Consider the following 14,794-nt stretch of genomic DNA (forward strand, 5'->3'; position numbering starts at 1 on the left):
GTCGAAACATTCATTGCGAGGGTATTTTCATGCGATATTCTGATGCTCACTAGAATAAATAATGTCAGTAAGTATGTATAGTGCAGAATAGGGTGTAAATGGGTGTAATGTAAGTGGTAAAGTATATTGGGATTGAAGAAATAAAATAAAAGTGGAAACACGAGTGTTAGAGAGTGTGCTTGCTATGAGATTATGCGCTAGCATTTCGCTAAATGCCCTCGTAATGAATGTAAATAATTGAAAACGTTTACAGTGGTGGAGGAAAGGTTCAATGTAAAGAAGAAAATATTATGAAAGTGATAAAACAATGTTGTATGTTGAAATACGAGTCGTAGCGAGTGAGCTGAGTATGCATATGTGCGCTATACTTATGCTACATGTCATCGTAATGAATGAAAACAGCTGAAAACATTTACATACAGTACAAAATGGTAAAATGGCATTGAAACAGTAGTATATAAGTAGAAAAATGATATGTTGACTGAAACAAGAAACTTAGCACATAGCGTTTTACCAATCGGCCCAAACTCGCTATGCTCGCGCGAAGGTACAATGCTTATTTTTCATATATATGTCAGTGAAATTCATTATATTGTTATTCTTATTGTTTATTAGTTCAAGTTGAAGAAATGTAGAAGTGTTGTTGGTTGTTTCTCCCAAAATTACCTACCATAGAAAACGTGAGCACCTCACACCTCTATGATAGAATACGATACCTGGCGCGGGGGACCTCACCTGTTCTGACCATTTGCGGACCACGGTAAGCACTTTCTTTGTGATTTTCCTTTGTTTCTCAACATAAGCGGAAGTTTTAGCCAAAAATTTTTTTTTCCAAAAGTGGTTGGGACTGGGGGGGGGGGGGGTCAGGTGCGAAAGTGGTTGGGACGTGACGGCCTAAAGACCCTAAAACTAATCACCTAACAGATAAATCACTGACCTATACTAAATCCTAAAGATAAAAATAGCTAAACCTACACTAATGGTAAAAATACCTTCACCAAGAGAACACCAACGACTGCAGATATGTAATGCCTCTCTACGTTACACACCTGCACTCATCACCTGGTGACTGTCAGTCAAGGCACAACCTAATATAGGGGACACCAATATATGAAGGAGAACCAAACGAGTCCAGAACATTTCCATGTACGCCAGCTGTCGGTCCTAATTAGGGCAACTTAAACAAGATGATATAATGTATTTACACAGTATGTACAAAAAGTGAAGTACGTCTACCTCGCCCAACAGACCACCATCGACTGCAACTGCCCAATATCTTTCTATATTGCACACTTGCACTCATCAGCTGGTGACTGTCAGGCGAGGAACCGGGTTTAATGTAGGGGACATCAATATTAGAAATAGATCAGTGGGAAGGAGGAACTATTTCAATTATGTCAACTATCAACCCTAATTAATAGTGCAATATATACATATTTACAGTCGATAAAAACCAAAACCATATAGTAAAAACGTCACATCACTCTGATCAGTCCGGTCTCTCTCAAGAAAGCCATCATTTTATCAGTCATAACAATGTCCCCATCACCCAGGATGGTGGAAAGGGTGAAGGGGACATCTGCTGCGCCACAGTAATTTATAAGTGAAGCGCGTTCACGAATAAATCACTGACAACGCAGGATGATATGACTGATAGATAACAACGCATCACAGATGTCACAGTGCGGTGGGAAGCGTCTTTCCATATACGGGTTCATATGAGTTAAAATGGTGTCATTAAGTCGTAATCTTGCCAATAGGCCTACTCTTTCATCAAGGCAACTTTTACGGTTGGCAATTTCCCAGTCGTCCAGGTACGGCTTAAACGTTCGAATATTTAGTCTGGTCCACTGACCTTGCCCCAGAAGATTTACTGATTTCTTTCCGACAGAGAGACTCGACCGTAGATCACGAGGAACGTCCCAAGTTTCCTCGAGCTCCACAGCCGACTTTGCAAGTAAGTCAGCCTGGTCATTGCTGTAGATACGACAATGACCAGGCACCCAGGTCAGTGTGAATGACTTGTTGCATGAATGCAACTTATTACCGATGCGGCCTTGGATCTCGTGAGAGTTCGTAGTGCAAGATGCAATTGCCTGAAGGGCTGATTTTGAATCCGAAAATATGACAAATGAGTCATGCCTAGAATTGAGGGCATAGTCTATGGCTTTGTCAACAGCAAAAAGTTCGGAGGTAAACACAGATGTATGAGTCGGCAACCGATACCTGAGGGCACATTCAGCCGAACACACACTTGCACCCACACATTCACTCGACTTGGAGCCGTCGGTGTATAAGTGATGGGACCCCAAATGATGGGACCCCAAATGATGGGACCCCAATTGACGAACGATGATGTTATGAAACAAGTTGTGGACCTCCGCCTCCGGCGCCTTAGTCTTAGGTGCTGGGAGCCATGTTACATCAACAGTAAAGCCAGGTGGCTCCCAAGGCACTATATTTTTAAACACCAACTTGTCACAGTCACTGAGGTCCACACCAAGCTCCTGAGTCAGTAAGTGGAGGCGAACAGCAAGTGGCTGACGCACCCCCTGCATAAGATGATGGTATTGATGCAGGGGGGTACAGGCCACATTGCCGATATTACGTTTCCTATAAGTTCTTATTCCATAGGATATGGCCAGGTGTTCACAGCAAATACGGAGGGGAGGCACATTCGCCTCCAATTCCATTTGAGCTACATGTGTATGCTGGACTGCTCCAAGACACATTCGCAAACATTTATTCTGTAACACATCCAACCTCCTCAATGTGGCATCGGCTGCCGAGCCATACACCTGTGTGCCATAGTCCAGCTTCGATCTAATAAGGGACTTATACACCATTTATAAAGATTTTCTGTCAGCTCCCCATGTAGTGCCCGCTAGGTACTTGAGGACATTTACTGGTTTATCACAACGAGCAAGCAAATTATTAACACGAATTTTAAAGTTCAAATGATGATCAAAATGTACACCCAAAAACTTTACACAATTTCGAAGAGGTATCGCCTGATTATCCAAAGTTAAGCGCAGATTAGGTACGTTACGAGTCGTAAAAACTACAGCGGCACACTTAGGGACGGAAAACTAAATCTCCATTGTAAGGCCGATTGGTGGACGGAGTCAAGGGCTGCTTGAATCCGCCCAGCCGAAAATTGTGCATTATGGGAAGAGTGCCATATTGCACAATCGTCAGCATAGAGCGAGTATTTAAGATTCCTCGGGATGGGAGCTGATGACAGAATATCATTGATCATAATACTAAATAAAATGGGACTAAGCACACTTCCCTGTGGCACTCCGTTTTCCTGGATAAATATATCCAATGTTACATTACGGGGCAATTTGACAGAGAAAGTCCTCTGAGAAATTACCTGTCCCTTAAGAAATTTGAAATAAAAATAGGCAAATTTCCTCTTAAACCATAAGCATAGAGCTTCATTAGTATACCTTGTTGCCATGTCATGTCATAGGCTTTATGGATGTCCAAAAACACCTCTATCATGAATTCTTTATTGGCAAATGCCTCTGCAATACAATGCTCCAAATTCATTAAATGATCTAGTGAACTTCTGTCTTTCCAGAAGCCACATTGTTGATCATTTAACAAATTCTTCGACTCTAAAAGAAAAAGAAGCCTATTGTTAACCATTCGTTCCATGACCTTACACAGACAAAAAGTCAACACAATAGGATGAAATGAAGTGGGATTCATAAGACGACCAGCCTCTTTGGGTATCGGTATGATGTGCGCAAAGTGCCATGAGTTTGGGAACGTTCGAGACGCCCAAATCTCATTGTACAGTGCCAACATCTTAATCAGGTTGTCCTGATTAAGATGCTAGATCATACCATACGTGATGGTGTCTGGTCCACGGCTGGTGTCTTTACAGGATTTAAGGGCAAGGAGCAGTTCATCTGGTGTAAACTCTTGGTTGTACAGGAAGTCTATGTCTTCTGTGGCAAAGTCTATTATCTGTAGCTCAGCCGTGCGTTTATGATGTTGGAAACGCAGATCATAATTGGCTGAGCTACTTATATGAGAAAAACTCCTGGTGAGGATGTTAGCAACTTCCACGGGATCGTCATAGATGTTATTATTAACCTGCAGGGTGGTCACATGGAAGTATGGGCCTTTATTATTTAATATTCTTATAATGGACCAGACTTTTCTTAATGGTGTAGTACGAGTCACCGTGGACACAAAGGACCGCCAGGAGTCACGTTTCGCCCTTATTATTCTCCTTGCCAAGCCTGTTTGTAAGCAAAAAAATTCTCCTCAGAAGGCTGACTATCAAAAATCCTGTATCTCCTATTGCGTTTCCTTAATGTTTGTCGGCAAGCCGGCTTCGCATGAATTGTAGAAGTCTTGGGAATAACAGCATCAGCAGCGTGTAATATGGAAGTGGTTAAATTTTCGACCTTAACATCTATAGTCTCCCCAAATATATCTAAATTGGCGATCCTTGAGAAGGATCCCCAATCTGCTTTCTTATGGTTATATTTTGGGGGTGGAGGGTCCGAAACGATGTTGCATATATAAGAAAGACAGATGGGTAAATGATCATTTCCCAAGGGTCCCATGAGAAATCTTGATGTATACCAGGGGAGGCCAGAGATAAGTCAATGGCCGAAAAGTTACCAGTACGATCATCTACATGAGTTGCTCTACCATCGTTCAGAAGGCAGAGGTTGGACTGTAGTATTAGGTCGGTACTTGCTCCCCACGACCATCGATCCTCAAGCTACCCCATTGATAGTGATAGGCATTAAAATCGCCCAACACTAACTTATTCCCAGGCAGATGTTCAAATAGTGAATTTAAAGCATCACTATCAATGGGGCCATGTGGTGGACAGTACAGAGAGCAAATAGACAGATACGTGTTATTGAATTTTACTCTGCATACGACCGCTTCCAGAGCAGAATTTAGAATCACTTCCGTTTGTGGGTGTGATTTGTGTGTGTATATGGCAACTCCGTGACCTTCATATCTTCTATACGAGTGGTAGTGTTTGAACTGTGGAGGATCAGGATGATCCTCCAGGCGTGTCTCCTGTAAACAAACAACGTCTGGCCTGTGTATGAAAAGCAAGATTACTATATTTTGTAATTTATTCCCAACATCTCTACAATTCCACTGTAATATAGTGAATGCGGCGGTTTTAGATTTACGAGGGTGGCCAATGCTCTTAATTTTTTTATGCCGCCCACCAACAGGCGAGCGACTACTGGGGGACCTATCCCGGTGCTTGCTGACGGAAATCTCCATATTTTCGTCAATAACGAAGGTCCCAGATTCCACCGAGGAAGAGCTACCCTTTCTCTCCCTTGCTGGGCCAGGAGCAGGAAGAACATGAGGTAATGACTTGGTAAGGGTGGTCATATTACTCTTACTAGAGTTGTCAGGTTTCTGTTTAGGCTTGACTGACTGAGAGTAGGAACTTGCAACAGGGGTGTCAGTTTGAGTGGTTGATTGGACAGGAGGCTGAGATGGAGAGGTAGAGTGCATGGCAAGAGGAACTGGTTCAGGGTCAGTCTGTGCTGCAGCAGAGCACATCACGGGACGGGTCATCACCGCTGAAGCATAGGACCTATTCGGCATGGGAGTTGCGTGCAACTCTCTCACCTTTTTCCTAGCTTCGTAAAAGGAGACACACTCAGTCACCTTCGCTGCACAGACCTCCTTCTCCTCCTTCCACTTGGGACAATCCCTAGAGGAAGTGGAGTGAGCATCCTTACAGTGAAAGCAACAAATAGTCTCTGATGTGCAATGCTCAGCATCGTGACCCTGTGTTGCACATTTGCCACACACTAACTGTGAAGCCCGACAAGTCTTAGCACCGTGCCCATATAATTAACACTTCAGACAGTGGAGTGGGTTGGGGATATATGGCCTTACATTAACAATTTCGTAGCCAACTTTGACATGTGCCGGGAGTGAAACTTTGCCGAAAGTCAAAACCATAGTGGCTGTCTTCGTCCTCAGGCCTTCGGAATATCTAGTAATGAACCGGGCATCGATTACGTCCTGCTGAGCAAGTTCCCGTATGATCTCGTCTTCTACCATAACCATGAGATCCCTGCAGGTGATGACACCTTTGCAGGAATTCATGGCATGCGGAATCCTTGGCTCGACATCATATTCCTGGAACTTACGCAGTTTTACCAAGTCTTTTACGTGGAAGGAGTTGACAGTTTTTACCAGTAGGTCTCCATTTGCAAGTTTTTTGTCCTGTTCCACCTCCCCAGCACAGTAATCAATCACTTTCTTGATGAGGAAGGGACTGAGTCTGCTCAAGGGAGAGGAACTGAGAGCATGGAGAGTGACAAACTGCGCATTATGTACAGGGATGTCAAGAGCGGTTCGAATCTGGGACCTGTCTGTCTGGTTGTCGTCTGTCCGTGGATCAGTCGGGGGTTGGCCCGCCTCCCCCCTTGAAAGGGGGGGGGAGGCAGTAGGGGCATCCGAAATAGTTACCACTTCCCCCAATAAGGGGAAGTGAGAAGAAGGTGAGAAGACAATCAAGGGACGAATAACCCAGGGAAAAACACCAAAGTCTAAGGTTGCCCTCTCAAACCACTCCAGGGAGGTCCGACCGTGTCTATTCACTCCCCAAAGTGATCAGTGGAGGGGACCTTCCATGGGCGAATAAGCAAAGGTAAACTCAGGAATACATACAAACACCTATTGTATCTCTAAACAGGGAAGGGAGGAGAATGAGTACTAGCTAGCCGAACTGTGAAAAAACAGCCTAGTGGCGAAAAAAACAAAAACTAACGCCGGTGGGGCAGCCCTACAGCTAGAGGAGAGCTCAGATGAAAGACGTCTTTGCTCACCGAGACTTAGATGTATGGGTACGACCCATAAACCAAAGCGCAGTCATCCCAGTGGAATCATGCAGGGTCGCCTCAGCCAAAAAATGCACAACAGGTCCGCAGCAAGGTTAAATCCATGTTGACATTTTTTTTTTTTTGACTACCGTGGTGTTGTGCATAACGAATATGCACCAGAAGGTCAGACGGTCAACAAACGTTACACGTAATCTGTTTTCTTCGTGACGCAGTTCAGAGGAGGAGACCAGACCATTGGAAAGCGGCAAGTTGAAAGCCGCACCATGACAACGCCCCTGCCCAGTCATCTCAACTGATTCAGGAATATTTGGTCAAGCACAACATACTGCAGGTCCGGCAGGCTCCCTACTCACCAGAGATGGTTACATGCGACTTTTGATCATTCTCCAGGCTCAAAACACCGCTGATGGGTTCCCGATTTGAGACATGAGATCAAGTTAAATGGGACGAAGCACCTGCAGGACACATCGAAAAATGTTTCAGTTCGTGGAAAGAAAGCAGGGCTACGTGCGGCAAGTCAGAAGGGGCCTACTTTGAGGGAGATTAATGTCCGTGCTCAACAGTCAACAGGTTAGCTATTTATTTTTTTAGGTCCTTAGATAGGATATACTTTTTGAACAGACCTCATAATAACTAATAATAATAATAATAATAATAATAATAATAAAATAATTATAAAGATAACCCTTTCATTATCGGGACAATTCTAATATTTCATTCCACTTAAAACCACTTTTTTTTTTTTCCAACAGCAAGTAAGCATGGGAGCCTGAGATTGTAAATATTGGTACCATTAACCCTTTCATGGTTGTGTTACGTCCCAGTCCCTAAACTCCCACAGGCTCCAACAGCAGTAGTACAGAACAGTAAGGACGTTGCCCAGTGAGTTGGTCTTCTTATGGTCAGCCTTTACGTGTGCAGTACACAAGATCAGTTGATTCGAAAATGAACACCGGCTCCTTAATGTTCACTGTCTTTATTTTCCAAATAATTCCACTTAATGCTTTCCAACTTCATTGTTTTCACAACCACTGGAACTATACACACTTTACCGATTGCAGTTACACTTAATGTTTAACAACACTTCACAGTTAGTACACTTAATGCTTGCTAACACTTCACTTATTACACAAGTACTGAAAATAATCTTCAATGACAGTAATTACACTTAATACACTTCACTGTCTTCTCAAGTTCCATTAATATACAAACTTCAATAACCCGTCACTGTTTGCCACTGTTTTCACAAGTACCAATAATATACAGTCTTCACTGAGAGTAATTAAACTTAATGCTTGCAAAGCAACTCTTCCCAAACTTCACTAACAGCACTGCACTGACACTACACCAAAACCGACTGATCTTCACTCAAACTGACCTGAAACCCGACTAAACTTGTAATAATCTCTACCCCATCTTAAATAAGCTTGCATTGTTCTAGAAAGACCTATTTCTCAAACATTCTCGGACGTGCTGGTCTTGCATCAGCCCCTAGTAACAACAGTTACCAACTAGGAGACATCAAAACATGCTAGAGTTGTCTCACATGACATAACACTCTAAATCATTTACCATACGAACTTAAATTACATAATTTAACAAGCAATCACTTAAATAAAACATTATAAAGAAAAAGAGCATAAAAATAAATGAATTTTTAACTTACGAAATAACTACGCTGACAAACACCAGGCAAACTGGCAACTCTGACGACTCGTATCAAAACTTATGGTACCAGAAACGTCTCGAAGGTACGAGACTACCTAACTGGCAAATCCCCCTTCATAACACTACCGCCTCCCTAGTTCTTTGTCGTCCCGACAAAACTACACAATATACACAAACATAAACCTTAATCCTAACGAAACACCCTACTGTACACAAAATCATCTTTCAACTTATTAGGTCTTCTTCTATGCTGCTTCCAACGATGTCCTTGTTCCTCCACACAGTCCACTCCTCCTGCAAGGTCTTGGTCCTCTTCTTGACAAGCACACGTCACAGGTCCGACACCACTCTTCAACATCCTGACGCATGCCAATCCAGTAGAACTTGTGTCGCAGCTGGCTTTGAATTGTCTTCACTTCCAGATGCCCACTAGTAATCTGGTTATGGGACTCATCCAAGATCTCAGACCTCATCTTCAGAACCACCAGTTGCCAACACTCGCTGAGGCCATTGGGTGTCTCCCACTGACGTTCCAGTAGTCCGTTGCAACGAAGGTCTCACTGGCTCCAGCAGCTCCCAGTTGCAGGGCCCAACCTGGAAACTCCTCTCCATAATGGTCGCACTGCACTCCGCTGCAGCCACTCCAGCACCGGTTGCAAATCTCTACCATCCATCTGCATCCTCCCCAGGTCTTCTCCGTCTGACACTGGCCCCATCACTACAGTATAGCAGCATTTCTTCCTACGATTCCCATTCCTACTACACTGGATGTCGTCTGTCCTTCTGTCTTCTCGCACACCATTCATCAAGGTTCTCTTGCATTTCTTCAGGGGTGGGCCTTCTGCAGCCTTCTTCTTATCATCCCAACCATTCTGATCCGCAAGTAACTCAAACTGTGCACAGTAAGCTTCCCAAGATACTCTACCATCAAATTCCTGAGGTTTCTTTTTGACTGGACTCCCATTATAGCTATGCACTTCACTGGTCTGGGACCTAAAAACTGGGGCATCATAATTAAGGTCAGGACTTAAATCTCCTACATTCTGATTATTCTGCCCTGTAAAGGTACATTTAGATGCCTGGGATCCGTCAAGATTCACCATACACTGTCCACTCCTTTCATATGCTCCATGTACACTAACCTGAAACTCAGCAGTGCAATATTTCTCTACAGCCTCAATTTTCTCACTAATTATTTTCACATGATCGACTACATGCTTCAGCTGGTTATCTACATGCTGTCTGCACTCTATCACAATTCCCTCACTAATCTTCGGCTGGTTGTCCACATGCTGTTTGCACTCTTTCACTATTTCCTCACTAATTGACTTCAACTGGTCGTCTACATGCTGTTTGCACTCAGTCACATTATTGCTTACCTCATACTTCTGTGCCGTAGCTCAGCATATACCTCCTCCTTCAATTGTTCCTGTTCTTCTTTCACTTACCCCATGAAAGCATCTAGGTGTCCTTGCATCCTCAGTTGTAGTTCCCTCTGTTGCTCCTGTAATGCCTCCCGAAGCTGATCATATTGTTCTTTCTGTTCTTCGTTCTGTACCTGTAATTGTTCATTGAGTTCGTTCTTGAGCTCTTTCCGTTCTTCACTTTGGGCCTGTAATTGTGCTTGGAGTTTTTCCAGTCCTTCACTTTGTGCTTGCAATTGTGCTTGGAGTTTTTTCTGTCCTTCACTCTGTGCCTCTAGTTTTTCACTCTGTGCCTGTATTAGCTTCACGATTGTTGCCAGGGAAATTTCCTCCTCCTGCCCAGCTCGAGACCTTGTCTTCACACCTTCCGCTTCCATGTCGAAGGTTAGACTCACTGCAGCCCTGAAATAATAATCCCACTCCTGACACCAGTGTTACGTCCTAGTCCCCACACTGCCACAGGCTCCAACAGCAGTAGTACAGTACAGGAAGGACGTTGCCCAGTGAGTTGGTCTTCTTATGGTCAGCCTTTACGTGTGCAGTACACAAGATCAGCTGAGGCGAAAATGAACACTGGCTCCTTAATGTTCACTGTCTTTATTTTCCAAATAATTCCACTTAATGCTTTCCAATTTCACTGTTTTCACAAGCACTGGAACTATACACACTTTACCGATTGCAGTTACACTTAATGTTTAACAACACTTCACAGTTAGTACACTTAATGCTTGCTAACACTTCACTTATTACACAAGTACTGAAAATAATCTTCAATGACAGTAATTACACTTAATACACTTCACTGTCTTCTCAGGTTCCATTGATATACAAACTTCAATAACCCGTCACTGTTTGCCACTGTTTTCACAAGTACCAATAATGTACAGTCTTCACTGAGAGTAATTAAACTTAATGCTTGCAAAGCAACTCTTCCCAAACTTCACTAACAGCACTGCACTGACACTACACCAAAACCGACTGATCTTCACTCAAACTGATCTGAAACCCGACTAAACCTGTAAAAATCTCTACCCCATCTTATATAAGCTTGCATTGTTCTAGAAAGACCTATTTCTCAAACATTCTCGGACGTGCTGGTCTTGCATCAGCCCCTAGTAGCAACAGTTTTTTTTTTTTTTTTTTTTTTTTTTTTTTTTTTTTTTTTAATGCAAGGAAGAAGGAACCAAAGGCATGAGCCCGCAGTAACAGTTCCCTCCAAGAGAAAAACAAAATACAATAGAGAGCCAAATTCAAGATCCGATCATTTTGAGATGCCTGGACACACTACGTTTGAAAGACTGGAGATCATAGGCAGAAGGAAATACAGACAGAGGGAGACAGTTCCAGAGCTGACCTGTTGCATAAATGAAAGACTGGGAGTAACGGTTAACTCTTGCATTAGAGAGTTGGACAGAAAAGGGATGAGAGTTTGCTGCCAGACGGGTGCTACGCGCCCGTCGTAGAGGTGGAGGAATGCAAGCAGACAGTTCAGAGGAGCAGTGACCATTAAAGTAGCGATAGAAAAAGAGATAAAGATGCAACAGTGCGGCGAAGAGACAGAGGTTGAAGGGAGTCAGTAAGAGGAGGAGAGTTAATGAGACGAAAAGCCTTTGACTCCACCCTATTGAGAAGAGCTGTATGTGGGGAGCCTCCCCACACATGAGAGTTGTACTCCACACAGGGGCGGATAAAACCCCTGTATAGAGTCAACAATTGTGCAGGGGTAAAGAAAGAGCGGAGTCGGCTTAGCACACCCAATCTCTTGGAAGCAGATTTTACAAGAGATGTAATATGATCTTTCCAAGATAAGTCCCGAGTAAATGAAACCCCAAGCATGTTCAAGGATGATGCAGGATTAATCTGAATATTATTAAACATTAGTGGGTATACCTGTGGAAGATTCTGTCGGGTTGACAGGTGTAAGAACTGAGTCTTAGATGCATTAAAGACAACCATATTATTTTTACCCCAGTCAGAGATATGAGCCAAGTCAGACATTAGGTGTGCCATAGCCTCATCCCTTGTTTCTTGAAGTAACTGTTGAGATGGGCATTGCGGGAACCGAATGGAAAGGTGAAGGGTGGAGTCATCAGCGTATGAGTGGATAGGGTTAGATGTACAGCTTAGAAGATCATTGATGAATAAAAGGAAGAGAGTTGGTGATAGGACAGAGCCCTGAGGAACACCACTGTTAATAGATCTAGGAGAAGAACGATGGCCGTCTACGACAGCAGCTATAGAACGACCAGAAAGGAAGCTAGCGATGAAGGCAACGACAGAAGGATAGAAACCGTAGGAGGGCAGTTTGGAAATTAAAGATTTATGCCAGACTCGATCGAAAGCCTTTGAGATGTCAAGTGCAATGGCAAAGCTTTCACCAAAGTCCCGAAAGGAGGATGACCAGGAGTCTGAAAGGTAGGTGAGAAGATCGCCAGTGGAGCGTCCCTGACGGAACCCATACTGACGATCGGAAAGAAGGTTGTGATAGGAAAGATGCCTTAAAATTTTTCTATTAAGAATTGACTCGAAAACTTTTGAAATACAGGACATTAAAGCAATTGGACGATAGTTGGAGGGTTGGGAGTGGTCACCCTTCTTTGGGACTGGCTGAATGAGAGCAAACTTCCAGCAAGAAGGAAAGGTACAAGTTGACAGACAAAGGCGAAATAGTTTGCCTAGGCAGGGTGTAAGCACAGAAGCACAGTTTTTGAGAACAACAGGAGGGACCCCATCAGGCCCATATGCCTTGTTAGTACTGAGGCCAGTAATGGCAGAAAATACATCAACTGAAGAAATTTTAATGTCAGCCATGAGGAAGTCAGAGGGGGGAAGTGATGGAGGAACAGCACCGGAATCGTCTAAGGTGGAATTGGAGGAGAAAGTCTGTGCGAAGAGATCTGCTTTATCAGTAGAAGAAATAGCTACAGAACCATCAGAGTAGAAAAGAGGAGGGAAGGATGATGAGGTAAAGTTGTTAGAAAGATTTTTGGCAAGGTGCCAGAAGGAGCGGGAAGAATTCGAGTTGAAGAGTTGAGAGCATTTAGTATGGATGAAATTATTTTTAGTAGAGCGAAGAACAGACTTAGCACGATTCCGGGCAGAAACGTAAAGATTATGTGATTCAGGGGTGGGTTGGCTTCGGTACCTTTTGTAGGCCTTCTCCTTGTTGCGGACAACATTAGAACAAGCGTGATTAAACCAAGGCTTTCTTGCGTTAGTCAAGGGATATGAGAAAGGAATGTATGCTTCCATGCCCGAGAGAATAACCTCCGTAATGCGCAAGGCACACTCAGATGGCTCACGGCCATGGAAGCAATAATCATTCCAGGGAAAATCAAAGAAGTACTGCCTGAGGGCCTCCCAGTCCGCGGCTCCAAAATGCCAGAGACGACGTTTCCCTGGAGGGTCCGCAGGCCGTACTGGAGCAATAGGACAGGTTAAGGTAATAAGGTTGTGATCTGAGGAGCCCAACGGAGAGAAAAGATTAACAGAGTAAGCAGAAGGATTAGTTGTGAGGAAGAGGTCAAGTATGTTGGAGCTCTCTCCAAGGCGGTCAGGGATACGGGTAGGGTGCTGTACAAGCTGCTCTAGGTCATTAAGGATAGAAAAGATGTAGGCTTGTTCACCAGGTGGATCCGTGAAAGGAGAGGAGAGCCAAAGGTGGTGGTGAACATTGAAATCTCCAAGAATGGAGATTTCAGAGAAAGGAGAAATGGACAGAATGTGTTCCATCATAGAAGTAAGATAGTCGAAGAATTTTTGATAGTCAGTAGAATTAGGGGATAAGTAAACAGCACAGATATATTTAGTTAGAGAATGACAGGAAAGCCGAAGCCAGAGAGTGGAGAATTCAGAAGAATCAAGTTCAGGAACACGAGAGCAAGATAAGTCGTTGTGTATGTATACACAACAGCCACCTTTGGCTTTGAAATGAGTATAGAGAAAGTAGGAGGATACAGAAAAGGGTTTGCTGTCAGTTGCCTCAGACAGCTGAGTCTCCGTTAGAAAAAGAAGGTGAGGTTTAGAGGAGGAGAGTTGGTGCTCAACAGAGCGAAAGTTAGATGAAAGGCCTCAAATGTTTCAGAAATGAAGAAGAAGAGAGTCAGACAGTGGTTCCAGGCACCTCGAGTCGTCACCGGGAGAGGGGCAGATGGCGGGGGCATTTATGGTCCCCCCCCCTGGGGACTCCGAGGCTGGGTGAATTGATGCCATTTTGGTGAATTTTGAATAGGAAGTGTAGTGTGTACTGTGCATGTTGTTTGGTGAAGATAGATAGAGAAATTTGTACTGGAGAGCATGCTGGCCTACTCTCTGTGTAACTGAGACACTGAAAAAGTTCAGCAAAGGGGGATGGTCAGGAACTAGTCCTGAGGGCCGGTGAAACGGGAGCTCCAGCACTCCCTGTCATCAGCTTTCCATCCACCTCGGGAGTACTGCCCTGCTCGACTGGTGCTACAGTCTCCTAGTTACCAACTAGGAGACATCAAAACATGCTAGAGTTGTCTCACATTACATAACACTCTAAATCATTTACCATACGAACTTAAATTACATAATTTAACAAGCAATCACTAAAATAAAACATTATAAAGAAAAAGAGCATAAAAATAAATGAAATTTTAACTTACGAAATAACTACGCTGACAAACACCAGGCAAACTGGCAACTCTGTCGACTCGTACCGAAACTTATGGTACCAGAAACGTCTCGAAGGTACGAGACTACCTAACTGGCAAATCCCCCTTCATAACACTACCGCCTCCCTAGTTCTTTGTCGTCCCGACAAAACTACACAATATACACAAACATAAACCTTAATCCTAACGAAACACCCTACTGTACACA

This window comes from Coenobita brevimanus, chromosome 92 (genome assembly GCF_032717465.1).
Source record: "Coenobita brevimanus isolate Jiangsu-jjx chromosome 92, ASM3271746v2, whole genome shotgun sequence".
NCBI classification, from domain to species: Eukaryota; Metazoa; Arthropoda; class Malacostraca; order Decapoda; family Coenobitidae; genus Coenobita; species Coenobita brevimanus.